This window comes from Egretta garzetta, unplaced genomic scaffold (genome assembly GCF_000687185.1).
Source record: "Egretta garzetta isolate BGI_Z169 unplaced genomic scaffold, ASM68718v1 scaffold179, whole genome shotgun sequence".
In the NCBI taxonomy this organism is placed as follows: domain Eukaryota; kingdom Metazoa; phylum Chordata; class Aves; order Pelecaniformes; family Ardeidae; genus Egretta; species Egretta garzetta.
In genome coordinates, this window is record NW_009270001.1 from 1164752 (window position 1) to 1178408 (window position 13657).

At 51.8% G+C, this 13657-nt stretch overlaps 1 protein-coding gene across 1 annotated transcript in view; it reads right to left on the minus strand.

Annotated features, from left to right (window-relative positions):
* Positions 1-13657, minus strand: part of CTIF (cap binding complex dependent translation initiation factor) — a 126397-nt gene that overhangs the window by 3045 nt on the left and 109695 nt on the right. The window lies entirely within an intron of this gene.

Consider the following 13657-nt stretch of genomic DNA (forward strand, 5'->3'; position numbering starts at 1 on the left):
ACGCTCTTCTAAGAGCCACAAAATTACGTGATGGGACTGCATTACTTCCAATACACTGTAATTAATACGGCTCCTTCTTAGACTGATTATACAGTGGTGCTGGCACAATGGGTTAGAGCAAAACCATGGTGTCTTAGGAGCACCAACTCCAACCCTGCTCTGCTCTCCGTGAACTTTGCATTACAAACACGAGCTTGAAAGCATGAGCAACTTTTGAGAGCCCCAAAATGTTGCTGTGCATGGCGTGGGATGGTGAAGGATGATGCCCACCCTTCTCGATTCCGACTCGGGGGTGTGCAGTGAGGTTCAACGGCTCTACCTGGCAATGGCAAAGCGTCGGAGCTCAGCACGTCTCGCCCCACAAACCTTGAAGTCATTGAGCAAGGACCCTTGAAACCAGATCAAAATTACATGTTTTTCTTTGTTCTCATCTTTATGACTTTGCTGTGCACACAGACGCCGTTTCAGGCTTTTTTTGCTAAAACCACAAGAGAAAGCACAGTTTGCTGGTTGTTTTTCAAGCAGATAAAAAAATACTGAGATTTTCCATCAGCCAACAAAGTGAGCTGGAGTGTTATGAAAAACACTGTACCATGAGGCGGCTGATAAAATCACCAGGGCTGGCAAGACTTGAAGCTATGGCCACTTCCACTCCATCACCTTGGGTTGAACAAGCCTTGCTGGCCCCAAGCTAATCCCTAAGCACTGAGAAAAAGGAGAAAAATTAGGAAAACTGGCTTTATTAGAGTCTGATATTCACTGGGGAAAGGCAAACGTTGGAAAAGTGGTTGACCTAATCAAAACTGCCCGTATAAAAATTGCTTGGCGTAACTAAACGTGCTCCAAAGTCACATCCCGTAGTTCAAATCACAGTTCTGATTCCCAGCCTTATCATCTCTCTTCCCCACTCTCATTTTTTCATGTTTCCTTTCCTTTACAAATAAACGCCTATTTGTTTACCAGCTCCACAACTGCTGGAAAATAGCTAATGGAAAAAAAAAAAAAAAAAAAAAAAAAAAGAGGTAATTCAAGGAATTATCATCGCTCTCAAAGTTTTGTCTTCACCCTCTTCTGTTTTCCAGTTTGTTTGCTTTGAAGACAATGTTTACAGCATCTCGATGAGCATGTGGCCCATCGGGTTTTATCTCCCATTAGCCAAAGGTTCAGCCAGGGTTTTGGAGACGTGCAACAGTTCCCCCCGCCCCCATCCCAGTTTATCTTTCTGCTGAGTTGTTTGGAAAATGTTAGTTAAGCCCAAGCCGCATGCTCTGAGATAAGTTCTCACAAACAGTTCACAGATTCTTCACCAAAAAAACCATGAGATTATTTTAAATCCAACAACAACAAGGAAAAAAAAATATCAGTTAAGGACAAACATAAACAGGCAGTAGTCCAGAAAGTCACTCCTGGGGTATTTAGCTCGTGAGCGTGGCACGAAGCAGGGCTGCAAATTAAATATCTATTCACCTCTCCTATTGTTGCTGCTCTTTAGTAAAGCACATCAGAACGGGAAAATCAAAGCAAGAAAAGTGGAGTTAGGATTGATTAGGAAGGATCTATGGTGGCCCAGTTCCAGCCCTTCCTCTGCCTTGATGACCCTGCTCTCTGCCAGGGATACGTGGTCAGGGAAAGGCTCCAACTTCACTTGGGCTTTTCTTGTCCCAGCTTCCCACCCACAGAGCTGGGACATGCTTCCCTACCTCAAAAGGTGGTTGGGAGGATGACTATGGTATTTGGCTAATGGGGAATAGTCTTATTTACCTACGATGAAACAGAGACTACATCCTACCCCCAGACTTGGGCAGGCACCCTCCATGTTCACCTCCATGTTCACCAGCTTCCTCTTGGAGCTCATCTGATGTGACTTGGCTGAACAAGGAGAACCCTAGGGCTCCATCTTGTCCATCAGGGCATCATGTGCTCCAACTTGTCCACTGAGGCACCATGTGCTCCACCTCATCCATCCAGGCACCATGTGCTCCACTGCTCCACTGAGGCACCAAGAGATACCAAGGGCCACAGTTCAACCTCTACGTGTGATATCTGGGTTGGGGAAGCCCACAACCTGCCCATCAAACCTAGGCATGGCCCTATGCATGAGCAGAGCAGGGCCCAGAAGGCTGGTGCTCCAGGAACTGGAGTCCCAAGTCCATGGCCGTAGACAGTTGTCAGCCACCTGCATCAGTGCAATGACCTGAATTCAGGAGGATCAGAAAGATGTCACTGTTTCTCTCCATGTTCCTGATCATAACTATGTTTCTAGCATGTTGGAGGGAGGCTCTGGAGCTTCCCTAGGGTGTAGGCACCAGCTATCTGCTGTTGACCCCTGTGTGCGGGGACAGGAGGAGAGCAAGAAGCCCAGTTCACTCTCCTTAGCCTGGCACAGGCACTGAACCCCTCCTGAAGGCAGACAGCAAGGGTTGCACTGCAAGGACCGGGCTGCCTGGGGTCCTGCCATCGATGTCCTCGCCCACCGATGATGTCTTTCAGGTATTTCTCAAAGAGCATTTTGCCCCCACCCAACGGCTGATCCATGCAAGCACCAAGCACCCCAAAGCAGTGGGGCGGTTGTTTCGGCAAGAGCACAGTGTTTCCCAAAGCTCTTTGAACCCCGCGTCAGCCCTGGTGGCACTGCAAGAAAAGATGGTGCGAACGCTTTGAGATCTCCAGGGAAATCAGAACCCTGAAGTACTGGCACTTGCGTGACCATAAACCTGAACCCAACCAATTGCATTCATCGTTGCAATCTAATTCATATTTACTTAAAATATTTTAATGTAAACACGCTATCCCCATTATATCAGCACTCCCACATTGGAATTAGTATTTATTTAACTATTTATAACCGCTCCTCCCTGCTGCGTGCATCTGCCCAAATCCCACCACGGGCACCATCCCATCCCTTTCCACCAGGTTCCCACACAGTTCAAACCGGCTGAAGAACATGGACGAGGGAGTCGAAAAAGGAGCGTGAGGCAGACAAGAGGGCAGGTGAGCTGAGACTCACACGCTTCTTGGTTTAACCTGTAATCATCCCCCGGAGGCTGGGGCTGTCTGCGAGAAAAACTTCCCTTTGCTCTCCAGCCGGTTTCCCCCGTATCGGGCAAAGCCGGGCAATGAAAGCAGCAGTTCCTGCTGGAAAGCAGACAAAGAGTCTGCTTGATTTCCTAAGAGAGGAGGCTGCATGCCAGAATCTGCCCGGCCAGTCATATAATAGCCAACCTCGGTTGCGAAAGGCTTCTCACTTTTGTTTCTGGTGCTGGACTAGCAGCTTTGCAGACTGGTGGAAGATACCAGGCTCCTCCTCTTCCAAATTTCTGTGTCCTGCTGAGAGATGGGAGCACTGGGCAAGGTCCTCTGAGAGGCCAGCGTGCCCGGGTTCAGCGCTGGGTGCTAAATATTTTCAGAAGCAATTCAAAATAAATTCCTGGAAGTGCTGCGTGTGGTGGGGGAGCTGCAGAGCCTTGCAGGGTGGCTTTTGAGTGCAACTGGTTTCTGTGGCATGCTACTGGGACCAGTGTCCCCTTGCCTCTGTGGCCCCAAAACCCGCTCTTTACATCTTTTCAGAGGTAAGCATCGTAAACCCCATGGGGTGGGCATGCACAGCAGTTGAGGGGGCAAAGAAGCCCCAAAACTGCAGCTGTGCTTCATCATGGAGACAACCAGGTTGGTCCTCCTAAACAGCAATGGATGCACATGCATGTGGTGCAGACCACCAGGAGCAAACCAGAGTCCTAAGCTAATGGGATTCACATACCCACAAATATTTGGGTCTATTATCTGCTTTTCTGAGATCATCTGGGCTGCCGAGAAGCTAAAATGCTTACTTGGTGCTCTCAGGGGTGCCCACGCCATGAGCAGGACCAGAGAACCTGCCTCGCCGTCCCTTATCACCAAACCACGCGGGTTTGATCGTGTTATTCAGCAAGTCTCCCCGGGAGATGGAGTGGGAGCAGCCCAACGCATACATTACCCTTTCCAGCTGCGATGATATTTCTCCTGCAAGGCACAGTACTAATTATTGTGTACGATATTGCTTGCAAAATGACCTATAAGCAACGCTTGCCACAAACTACCTCTTAGCGTGCAGTGTTTTCTGACGCTTCGGTGATGACGCCAGCATGAAAGCACAGGAAGCTTGAAAATATCCACCCAGAGCCATGGAGAGGTTGGGATGTCTCAGAGACCCAGCGAAAGCTGGACCGACTGCAACCCATGCATCGCTTGCCCTGGCTCCCCGATGGGCATCTCAGGTTCATCCATCCAGGTAGCAACAAGCATGGACATCCAGACAGCCTCGGGCGTGAAGCTCCAGCCTCGCAACCGCTCTGCGGTCCCTGCCCACAGGTATGCTTTTCATCTAACGTGTAGGTCACGAGGAGGTGTCTGCTGGTATTCCCCCTCAGGAGCGTGGACTACAACTGCAGAGGAACCAACGCGTTGCTAACGCATCATCCAGGCGTATAGCGACCAGCTCACTGGTGTAAAACAAGGCAACGGGTGAAAACGGAGGCACATTTCGATCAGGAAGAAGGAAAAAACCAGCTATTTGTGCCACTTGGAGCTTAAGCAGAATGAACATACTGTACTTGAAAGAGTGCAGGAGCGATGGTGCTTCCCAGTCCTGGTTTTAACCACAGGAGCCCTTGGGAAGGGCCGTGGTGGACTTTGCCCCCAACAACATCAATCTGTTCCAGCTCTGTAGTCAGGGTCGTCATGGAGACCCCCTTATAAGGGGGCTCAGAAGAAAGATGGAGAAAGACTTTTTAATAGATCCTCTTGCGACAGGACAAGGGGTGATGGTTTGAAACTAAAAGAGGGGAGATTCAGACTGGAGAGAAGGAAGAAATGTTTTATGCTGAGGGTAGTGAAGCACTGGGACAGGTTGCCCAGAGAGGTGGTGGATGCCCCATCCCTGGGAACATTCCAGGTCAGGTTGGATGGGGCTCTGAGCAACCTGATGGAGTTGAAGATGTCCCTGCCTATTGCATGGGGTTTCACAGAATCACAGAATCGCAAGGGTTGGAAGGGACCTCGGGAGATCATCTAGTCCAACCCCCCTGCTAAAGCAGGCTCTCCTAGAGCATTCTACACAGGACTTCATCCAGGCGGGCTTTGAATATCTCCAGAGGAGACTCCACAACCTCCCTGGGCAGCCTGGGCCAGGGCTCTGTCACCCTCAGAGTAAAGAAGTTTTTCCTCATATTCAACTGAAACCTCTTATGTTTCAGTTTGCACCCGTTGCCCCTAGTCCTGTCGCTGGACACCACTGCAAACAGACTGCTTCCATCCTCGTGACTTCCGCCCTTAAGATATTTGTATGTGTTGATAAGGTCCCCTCTCAGTCTTCTCTTCTTCAGGCTGAACAAGCCCAACTCTCTCAGCCTTTCCTCGTAGGGGAGGTGCTCCAGACCCTTTATCACCCAGTGCTCCAGGTGGGGTCTCACCAGGGCGGAGTAGAGGGGGAGGAGAACCTCTCTCGCCCTGCTGGCCACGCTCCTCTTAATGCACCCCAGGATACCATTGGCCTTCTTGGCAACAAGGGCACATTGCTGGCTCATGGTCAGCTTGTCGTCCACCAGGACTCCCATGTCCCTCTCGGCAGAGAGGGTTGGTCTAGATGACCTTCAAAGGCCCCTTCCCACCCAAACTATTCTGTAATTCCATGGTTCTATGATCATCCCCTACAACCGGGAGTGCTGTTAAGGCGCAGGTTGTGCTATCCTGCTGACACGGCTCTGCAGGCACTTTTGGTGGTCTAATGGACCACAGTTGGGGAACTCCTGCCTCAAAAACCTCCTGGAAGCCCTGTGGTCTGCTAGATGGGTCCTCCTGGGAGCACAAGCCAGTTCTGCTGCACTGCACAGGCTCTCCACAGAAAGACATCAATAGCAATTTTCTGCTTTTCCAGCGGCCCCTTATCAACCTACTGTTGCAAGTCTTGAAGGAAGATGCCTGAGATAAGATCCATGGGACTGCTCAGCTGCTTTGCATGGAGAGAGTCACGCAATTCTCTGAGCTACAAGCAATTGCTACAACTCCACTTTTCTTATTGTCACAAGGCACGGAGGGGTGAAAACAGCCAAGACCAGGGAAAATGCAAAGTACAAATGAGGGTGTGGGGGATGAGGAATCACAAAACACTCCACCAGCAAGGCCAGTTTCAGGATTTCTACAATCTGTTCCCATTAGAAGTGTCAGCTTCTCGACCCAGGACATCAGAAGGTCAGCTGGGCTGATCCTGCACCCACCAACAACCTGTGCCTCTCTCAGCAGATGACACCAAGCTGGGCAGTGCAGTTGACATGCCAGAAGGAAGGGATGTCATCCAAAGAGACCTGGACAAGCTGGAGAGGTGGGCCCATGTGAACCTCATGAGGTTCAACAAGGCCAAGCACAAGGTCCTGCACCTGGGTCGGGGCAACCCCCAGTATCCATATAGGCTGGGGGATGAAGGGATGGAGAGCAGCCCTGCTAAGAGGGACTTGGGGATGCAAGTGGATGAAAAGATGGACATGAGCTGTCAATGTGTGCTGGCAGCCCAGAAGGCCAACCCTACCCTGGGCTGCATCCCCAGCAACATGGCCAGTGCTGAGGGAGGGGATTCTGCCCCTCTGCCCCACTCTGGTGAGACCTTGCCTGGAGCCCTGTGTCCAGCTCGGGGGTCCACAGCACAGGACAGACCTGGATCTGTTGGAGTGGGGCCAGAGGAGGCCACAGCCATGGTCAGAGGGCTGGAACAGCTCTGCTGGGAGGACAGGCTGGGGGAGTTGGGGGTGTTTAGCCCGGAGAAGAGAAGGCTCCAGGCAGACCTGATTTCGTCCTTTCTGTGCTTAAAGGGAGCTTAGAAGAAAGATGGGGGCGGACTTTTTAGTAGGGCGTGTAGCGATAGGACAAGGGGTGATGGTTTGAAACTAAAAGAGGGGAGATTCAGACTGGAGAGAAGGAAGAAATGTTTTATGATGAGGGTGGCGGGACACTGGGAGAGGTTGCCCAGAGAGGTGGTGGATGCCCCATCCCTGGGAACATTCCAGGTCAGGTTGGACAGGGCTGTGAGCAACCTGATGGAGTTGAAGATGTCCCTGCCCATTGCAGGGAAGCTGGACTAGATGGCCATTAAGGTCCCTTCCCACCCAAACCATTCTATGATTTTATGATTCCGTGATTCTAAATGGGTACCAAGTCCCTCTCTGGGCATATCCTGGGAGCTAGGGAAGTCAGGTGAAACCCTTCCCTAGAGAAGAAACAAGTGAGCACTTGGAAACAGAAGCCCTTTAGAAGTCCACAGGCATAAGTGGCATGTTCTTTTCTCACCCATTTGATGTTGAGGTTGCCCAAACACAAAGTTTTGGGGAAAATCCTTCCCTTATGGAGCTGCCTGTGCTGATTTCTGCATAAGGCACAGGCTCTGCCATGCTCCAAAACATTATTTGTTTGGCTCCAAAAACCCAGCTGAGCTGGGAGAGGCAGGTTGTGTTGGGCTGCATCCTCTAGCAACGGTGCTTCTCTCCCCATGGCCTTCTGCTCATGGGGATCTGCTGAAGACTTCAAGCCCACTGAAGATGCAAAGGTGCCACCAGCCCATGTACCTCATGGAGAGGGCCCCTCATCCCAGTTCCCTGACTGGGGTGGCTTGGTCTCAGCCCGGCTGAGTTGCTGACAGCAACTTGCGCTGCTCCATTAGGAAGAGGCCACCAACATGGGTCGCTGCTGGTCCCACAAGCAGCTGCCCAGATGAGGTGGCACAGGGGGAAAGGAGCTCTGGGCTGGAGCTGCTCGCGCCGGCATGACTGCATCGAGAGCTGCGTCCATAGGAGGCACTTTCCTTAACGTATTTTGGACAACTTGAAGGAGTTTGTTTGGTGGCACCTACTCCTTTTAGAGTGATGTGCTGAGAAGGAAACTTCAGTTCTCCTATTACCCAACCAGGACTCCCTGGGAGGATGGTAAGAAGAGATTAGTTTGTTTATTGCATCAAGTAAACCAAAATGTTGGTTATCCTCCTTGTCAGGCTCCTGAGGAACTCAGAGATACTTAACAGCAAATTGAATTAAGGCCAGAGGAAGAAAACCCTGTCGTGGGAAACTCCTCCTACTCCTTTCCACTGTAGACAAGGAAAACCATGAAACATGACTCTCTCTCCCCAGATCTGGAACAGCAGAAGGGATTCCTGCAAAGATGGAAACCATTAAGAGGCAATTACTGGAGACAATGATGAAGAAAATCTGGTCACTCATCAACCCAGACACTGCAATCCAACAGTAACCTGGTGGTTACACATCCCCTGGCTGGAGGTGGACCTTCAGGACCCAAAGGTGGGTGAGACAGACGGACAGAGCCACCCAGTCTGCGCACACAGGGAGACCGAGCCACCCAGACGGCCGGCTTCATCCTGCCTAGCTGAAGACATAATAACCCTGGGAGAGGAGGATGTGATCTCATCCCAAGGGTCCTGGGGAAACACAAAACATGGAAAGAAACAGTGGCGAGACCATCGCGCTTGATTGCGACGGGCTCCACCCTGGCTCGCCGGACGCTCTCTGCTTTCCTGGCTCTGCGGAGGGAGAGGGCACATGGCGGCAGACGCAAATAACTGTGTTTACATCCCATTGAAAGGGTTTTGGGGAACTAACAATGCCTGGTACCGAGGGCGAAGGAGAAAAACAAAGCCATGCGAGGAGGAGGGACCATCCTGTGAGATGGTATCTGTCTTCATTTCTTTATCTGCCCTAATTGCTTCCTCTGCCTTCTTCATGGGTCCCAGAGAAACAAGGGTGGCATCTCCCCTCCCCCGTTTAAAATATGCCATTCCGGCTTTAACGCTGGGACTAACCAAGTCCTGTAGCTTTCCAAGAATCTATCTTCCTGCATGTGAAATACTCAACAGAACAGCTGGGCTCAAAGGCATCGTGCAGCCCTTCTCATTTTGGTCTGTCCTCATCTGCTCCCAAATAACATCCGATCTCCTTCACCTTAACTCTGCCCTTTGACCAAAACGATGCTGATGAAAGGGATTTTTTTTTTTTTCCCCCATACAAGCTGCACTCACAGGAGTGTTTTTGCCAGCACAGCTACAGGGCTGGGGTCTGCATGCGCGGGACCTTTTTGCACTGCTATTTATTTATTCATTGCACGGCAGGCGTGGAGGCGCGGGGACATCCATCCCTGCCAGGAGCGTGGTCCTACAGACAGACCCATGCCTGTCCCTCCTCTTTGCACACCCCCGATCCTGCATGCTACCTCTTCCATGGCTTTTACGGTCCACCTCACCCCATGCATCAGTGTACCCCACTCAATCCAAATCCCAGAGTTTTCTTCCAGCTCTTCCAGGTCTTCAATCCTCCTCTTCTGGATTCCCACAACCTTTCCCCACTTGTTTGCTCTCCCCCTTTCTTCTTCCTTCCCATGTCCCTGGCACCCAGCCTCCTCTTTCTCCCTCCTTCCCCGGCGTCCCTTCCCTCCCATGCCCACAACCCTCATCCCTCCTCCATCCTTTCCCCCTACTCCCATCCCACTTCCCAGTTTGTCCCAGTCCTTCCGGACTGGAGACCAAACCACTGATTTTTGCAGAACCAGGTGGGGGGACCAGAAGGGGACCTTTATGAGGCAAAATAATTCCCCTTCTTCACAGAGGATTTATTTTCCCTGGTCAGATCTGGCCTCATGGAGCTACCTGGGTGGAAGGGTGTCGCAGGGTCAGGATCCGACCCCCTTGGTGCCTTTGCTCATTCGATAAAGGAAAAATTCCGTCTCATTCTCTGACTAGGAGAACAATCTCAAAAATCCCAGCATGTCATTATGCTGTCAAAGACCCTTTTTTGACTCAAAGGGCTGATGCTTTTTAAAAAGTGAGAGTGATTAAAAAAAACCCAAAAAAACCCCCAACACATTAAAAGATACAATTTTCTTTCCCAAACAGCACCACCCTCCTCGCTCATCTGACTGCAGCCGGGAAGGTTTTCCTCTCTCTTCCTCTGAAGGAGACAGTGAAAAGGCAGTGCCCTCTTGAAGTTCAGACGTTAATTACCGCGTTAGAATATTTTGCTAAATTACACAGCATGGCCCCGGGAGATAACAGGCACTAAGAGAAGGGAGGGGAGTGGATACCCGTCTACACGCTGCGCCGCAGACTCAGACGTGGGGGCAAGGCAATTAGACGGGGAGTATTTATCCTCCCTGCACCACCACCTCCAGGCTTTCAGTTCGCAGCGTGTACCAAGGCAGGGAAGCGATGGGAGCAGGCCAAGATTTTAAACGATGCTGAAACGGAACCGTCTCTGCCAACCAGACTGGAGGTAGGAGACAACTCCTGCCGAGGAGCAACTGTCCTGCCTGCTGCCAGACTGCCGGCTCTGCTCCCCGATGCCTCCGCGGGGCCGATTCGCCGCTACCCGGGCGCTGCCCTCAGTCCTCAGGGTTGGTAATAAAACCATAAAAGCATCTGATTTGGGTCAGGTCAATGCCCACATCTCCCTTATGGGTGGTGATGCTCAGGGTGATAACCCCAGGGTACCCACCCAGCCCCAGCAGCAATAACCCCCCCTCAAGCTGGAGGGACCTCCGTGAATTGGTCCTGCAGCCACAGCCTCCTGCACAAAGGAGTTCTGCAGTTTAATTAGTCTCTCTGTGACGAGCTGCTACCCAGGGTTTGCTCTGAATCTGCCCCAACAGCCCCGTCCAATGCACCCGTGGGTGCTGAGAGTAGGAGGGTGCTGCAGCAAGGCTGCTCCGTGTCACCCCTGGAATCCACTCCCTTTGTATCCAGGCTCAGACATCACAGGTAGACAACCAAATGGGCAAAAAATATGGTTGGATGGTTGGGCTCAGAGGGTTGTAGCTATTGGGTTACAACCCAGCTCCGCCTGGAGGCTGGTGATGAGGAGTACCGAGGCATCTATCCTAGGACCCGCCCTGTTTAGCATCCTTATCCATGACCTGGAGGAGGTGAGGAGCACGCTTTTGGGAGGTCTGGAGATGACACCAAGCTGGGGGGACCACCCAATGTGCTCAAGGAGCTGCCATCCAACAGGCTGGAGGAAGGAGTCAAGAGGAACCTTAAACATTCAACAGGAAAGAAGCCCTGTGCAGGAGAAGAGCACAGGGGCATGGGTAAGGGGTGGGATAGGGTCATTATGGGGGGTTGAGAGGGGCAGAGCCCACCCTCTGTTGCTTGCCCTTGTGGGACCCCAGTTGGCAAGCTGCCTTGAGGGCCCCACAGCGACATGGCCACCTGGCATCTTCTCGAGCTTTAGGTCCCGCAAGCCAGTTTTTCCACCTTCTCGCTCTGCTGCCCGCAGGCACAACTGCTCAGGTTACCTGGCTGTAAAGCCAGGTCTGACTGCTGAATGGCGTCATAAAAATAAACAAACGCATCCAAAGCAGCACTCGGCACCAACCACCTTGGCTGGAAGCGGCTCCTCCTGGCAGAGGGCTGGCAGGAAGGTGGCAGCTCCCAGGCCCAGAGGCACCTCCTGGGTTGGCGTCCCAACAACATCCACTGAGGAGGAGATCGAGATGCAAGGGGAGCCAAACCTCCCGACACCGCTCATCTGTCCCGGCTTCTGCACGACTGTGGCTCCAACCTGGCTATGATCCTTCCTTCCCTGCAGACCTCAGCCATCACCAAGAGCTGGGCCAGGTCCCTCAGGACCCAGTCCTAATGATTCTCCTCCCCAGCAGCACCAGGGGATGAAGCAGGGAGGGCAGTAAGCTAGGCTGGTCTGTGCCAACCCCGTTGACACACACGCAGCCATGGGCAGCATGGAGCTGGATGAAGAACAGCCGGCTCCAACCATGCTAAGGAAAGAGCTAGGAAAGGCAGGAGTGGTGATAATCAGTAACCAGTAGATGGCAAATAACATTATTTATTATCTCTAGCCATGAGGCACTTGTTGCACCAGGCACAAGGCTCCGGAGTGCTCCTGCATTGTTTCAGCTGACGTTTGCTGGTCCCTGGTCTTAGCCCATTTTCTACATTTTGCTGACTGCCAAAGGCCACAGAAAAGAAGAAATATGGCCAAGCTGCAAGAATCAAAGTCCCTTGGTTGTTCTCCTGGTTTTAGTTGGTTCTAGGGGACGTGCAATGTGAAGTATTGTTGGAGTGGGGCTGAATGTGGTCCTCGGTGTTTGGGCATGGGGCAGCAAGGATGTCAGCATGTTCAGTTCTCACCATCCTGGAGGGGCAGAAGGAGATGTACAGGGACAAATCTGGCATGGTTTTGCAAAATAAATCTAAGGCCAGAGTTGAGAGCACATGGGCTGCAGGGCTGGGAGAAGACAGCGGGACATCTCTCTTGCTTAGACCATCAAGCGCAGGAGCTAGGACAACTTCCTAAAATTGTTAAAAGTGTTTTCATTGAATCAGATAAAAGAGTCACAGAGGAATGTGGTCCTGGAAGATGTCCTCCCATGTGAGGACAGCCAGGGCTGGAAGCAAGCAAGGGCCAAGCCTGTGGTGCTCTGGCTGCAGCACAACCATCCCTGGGGAAAGCCTCTCCCTGGGAATAATGCCCTCTTCCAGATTGCCCTCAGTTCCCCAAAGCTCCAAGAGAAGAACAGGAGGAAAGCTCTTATTTCTATTTAATTCCTCTGCTTTGTTATTCTTTTCCCAAGCTCCCCAGAGTTGATGGCTGCAGTAGTCCTCTGGTTCTCATCCTCTGCTCACCATAAAAATGCCTCCCTACCCCCGACCATCTTCAATGCCGATCTTCGGGCTGGGCTTGGGGATCTCATTTCCCTTCTCCAACTTAAACTACGCACTATTCCAAGCAGAAAAACATGTTTTGGTCTAAACGACAACCCAAACTCACTGTGCTCCATCAAACCATTTCAACGAGAGCTGGCCCCACCTTTTACTTCTCTTGGCAAACCATCTCTTTGCCTAAAATCCCAACGTTGACCCCACCAGACCTTGTTGTGAAGACACTCTCCGCCCGCACAAATCTCACCTCAAACCCTCAGAATGGTTCAGGAAGTTAAACTTTTTGGTTCTTTGGGGATCCAGCTCCTGGGAGAGGCCATCACCATGTCAGACATGGTGGTAGAGCCTTCCTTCTCCCCCCACCCTGTTTTCCAGCGGAGGATGCGGCAGAGCCCCCCGGGACTGGGCACAAACACTCCCTTGGGTCCTGAAATGCTGCCCGGGCAAGGCGGCAGCTCTGACCCAAATTTCCTTTGCCGTGATTAAACACCCATTCCCATGGCTGACATCAAAACGCAGTGGTCTGCCTGCTTCCCCGCGGACGGCGATGAACGCTCGTTCGATTAACCAGCAAACCCCAGCAGTTATCACTCCAGCCTCACCTGAAATGAACTTCTCTTTGGATTATTTTTTTTTTCCCCCAGCCCACAAAACCAACCCACCCACACTGCTCAATAAATAACACTGGCATTGCCACCTGATGCCCCAGCCGCGTCCCCAGCTCCTCCTCACCAGGCCACCCAGCACTGATGTCCTCGCTGCCATCCTCGCTTCTTCCCACCCGGCCCAGCTCCACAACTTCTGGTGTTAATAAGCTTTTATTTGGGGGGGAAAGGAAAGGAGCTGGAGAGAGGAAGCTTCGCAGGGGGAAGGGAAGAGACATTCCTGCCTCAGTCATCAGGCAACTTTCCCCTTCCTCCTGCTCCCTCCCTTGCTGTCCTTTTGCTGAGTCTGCCA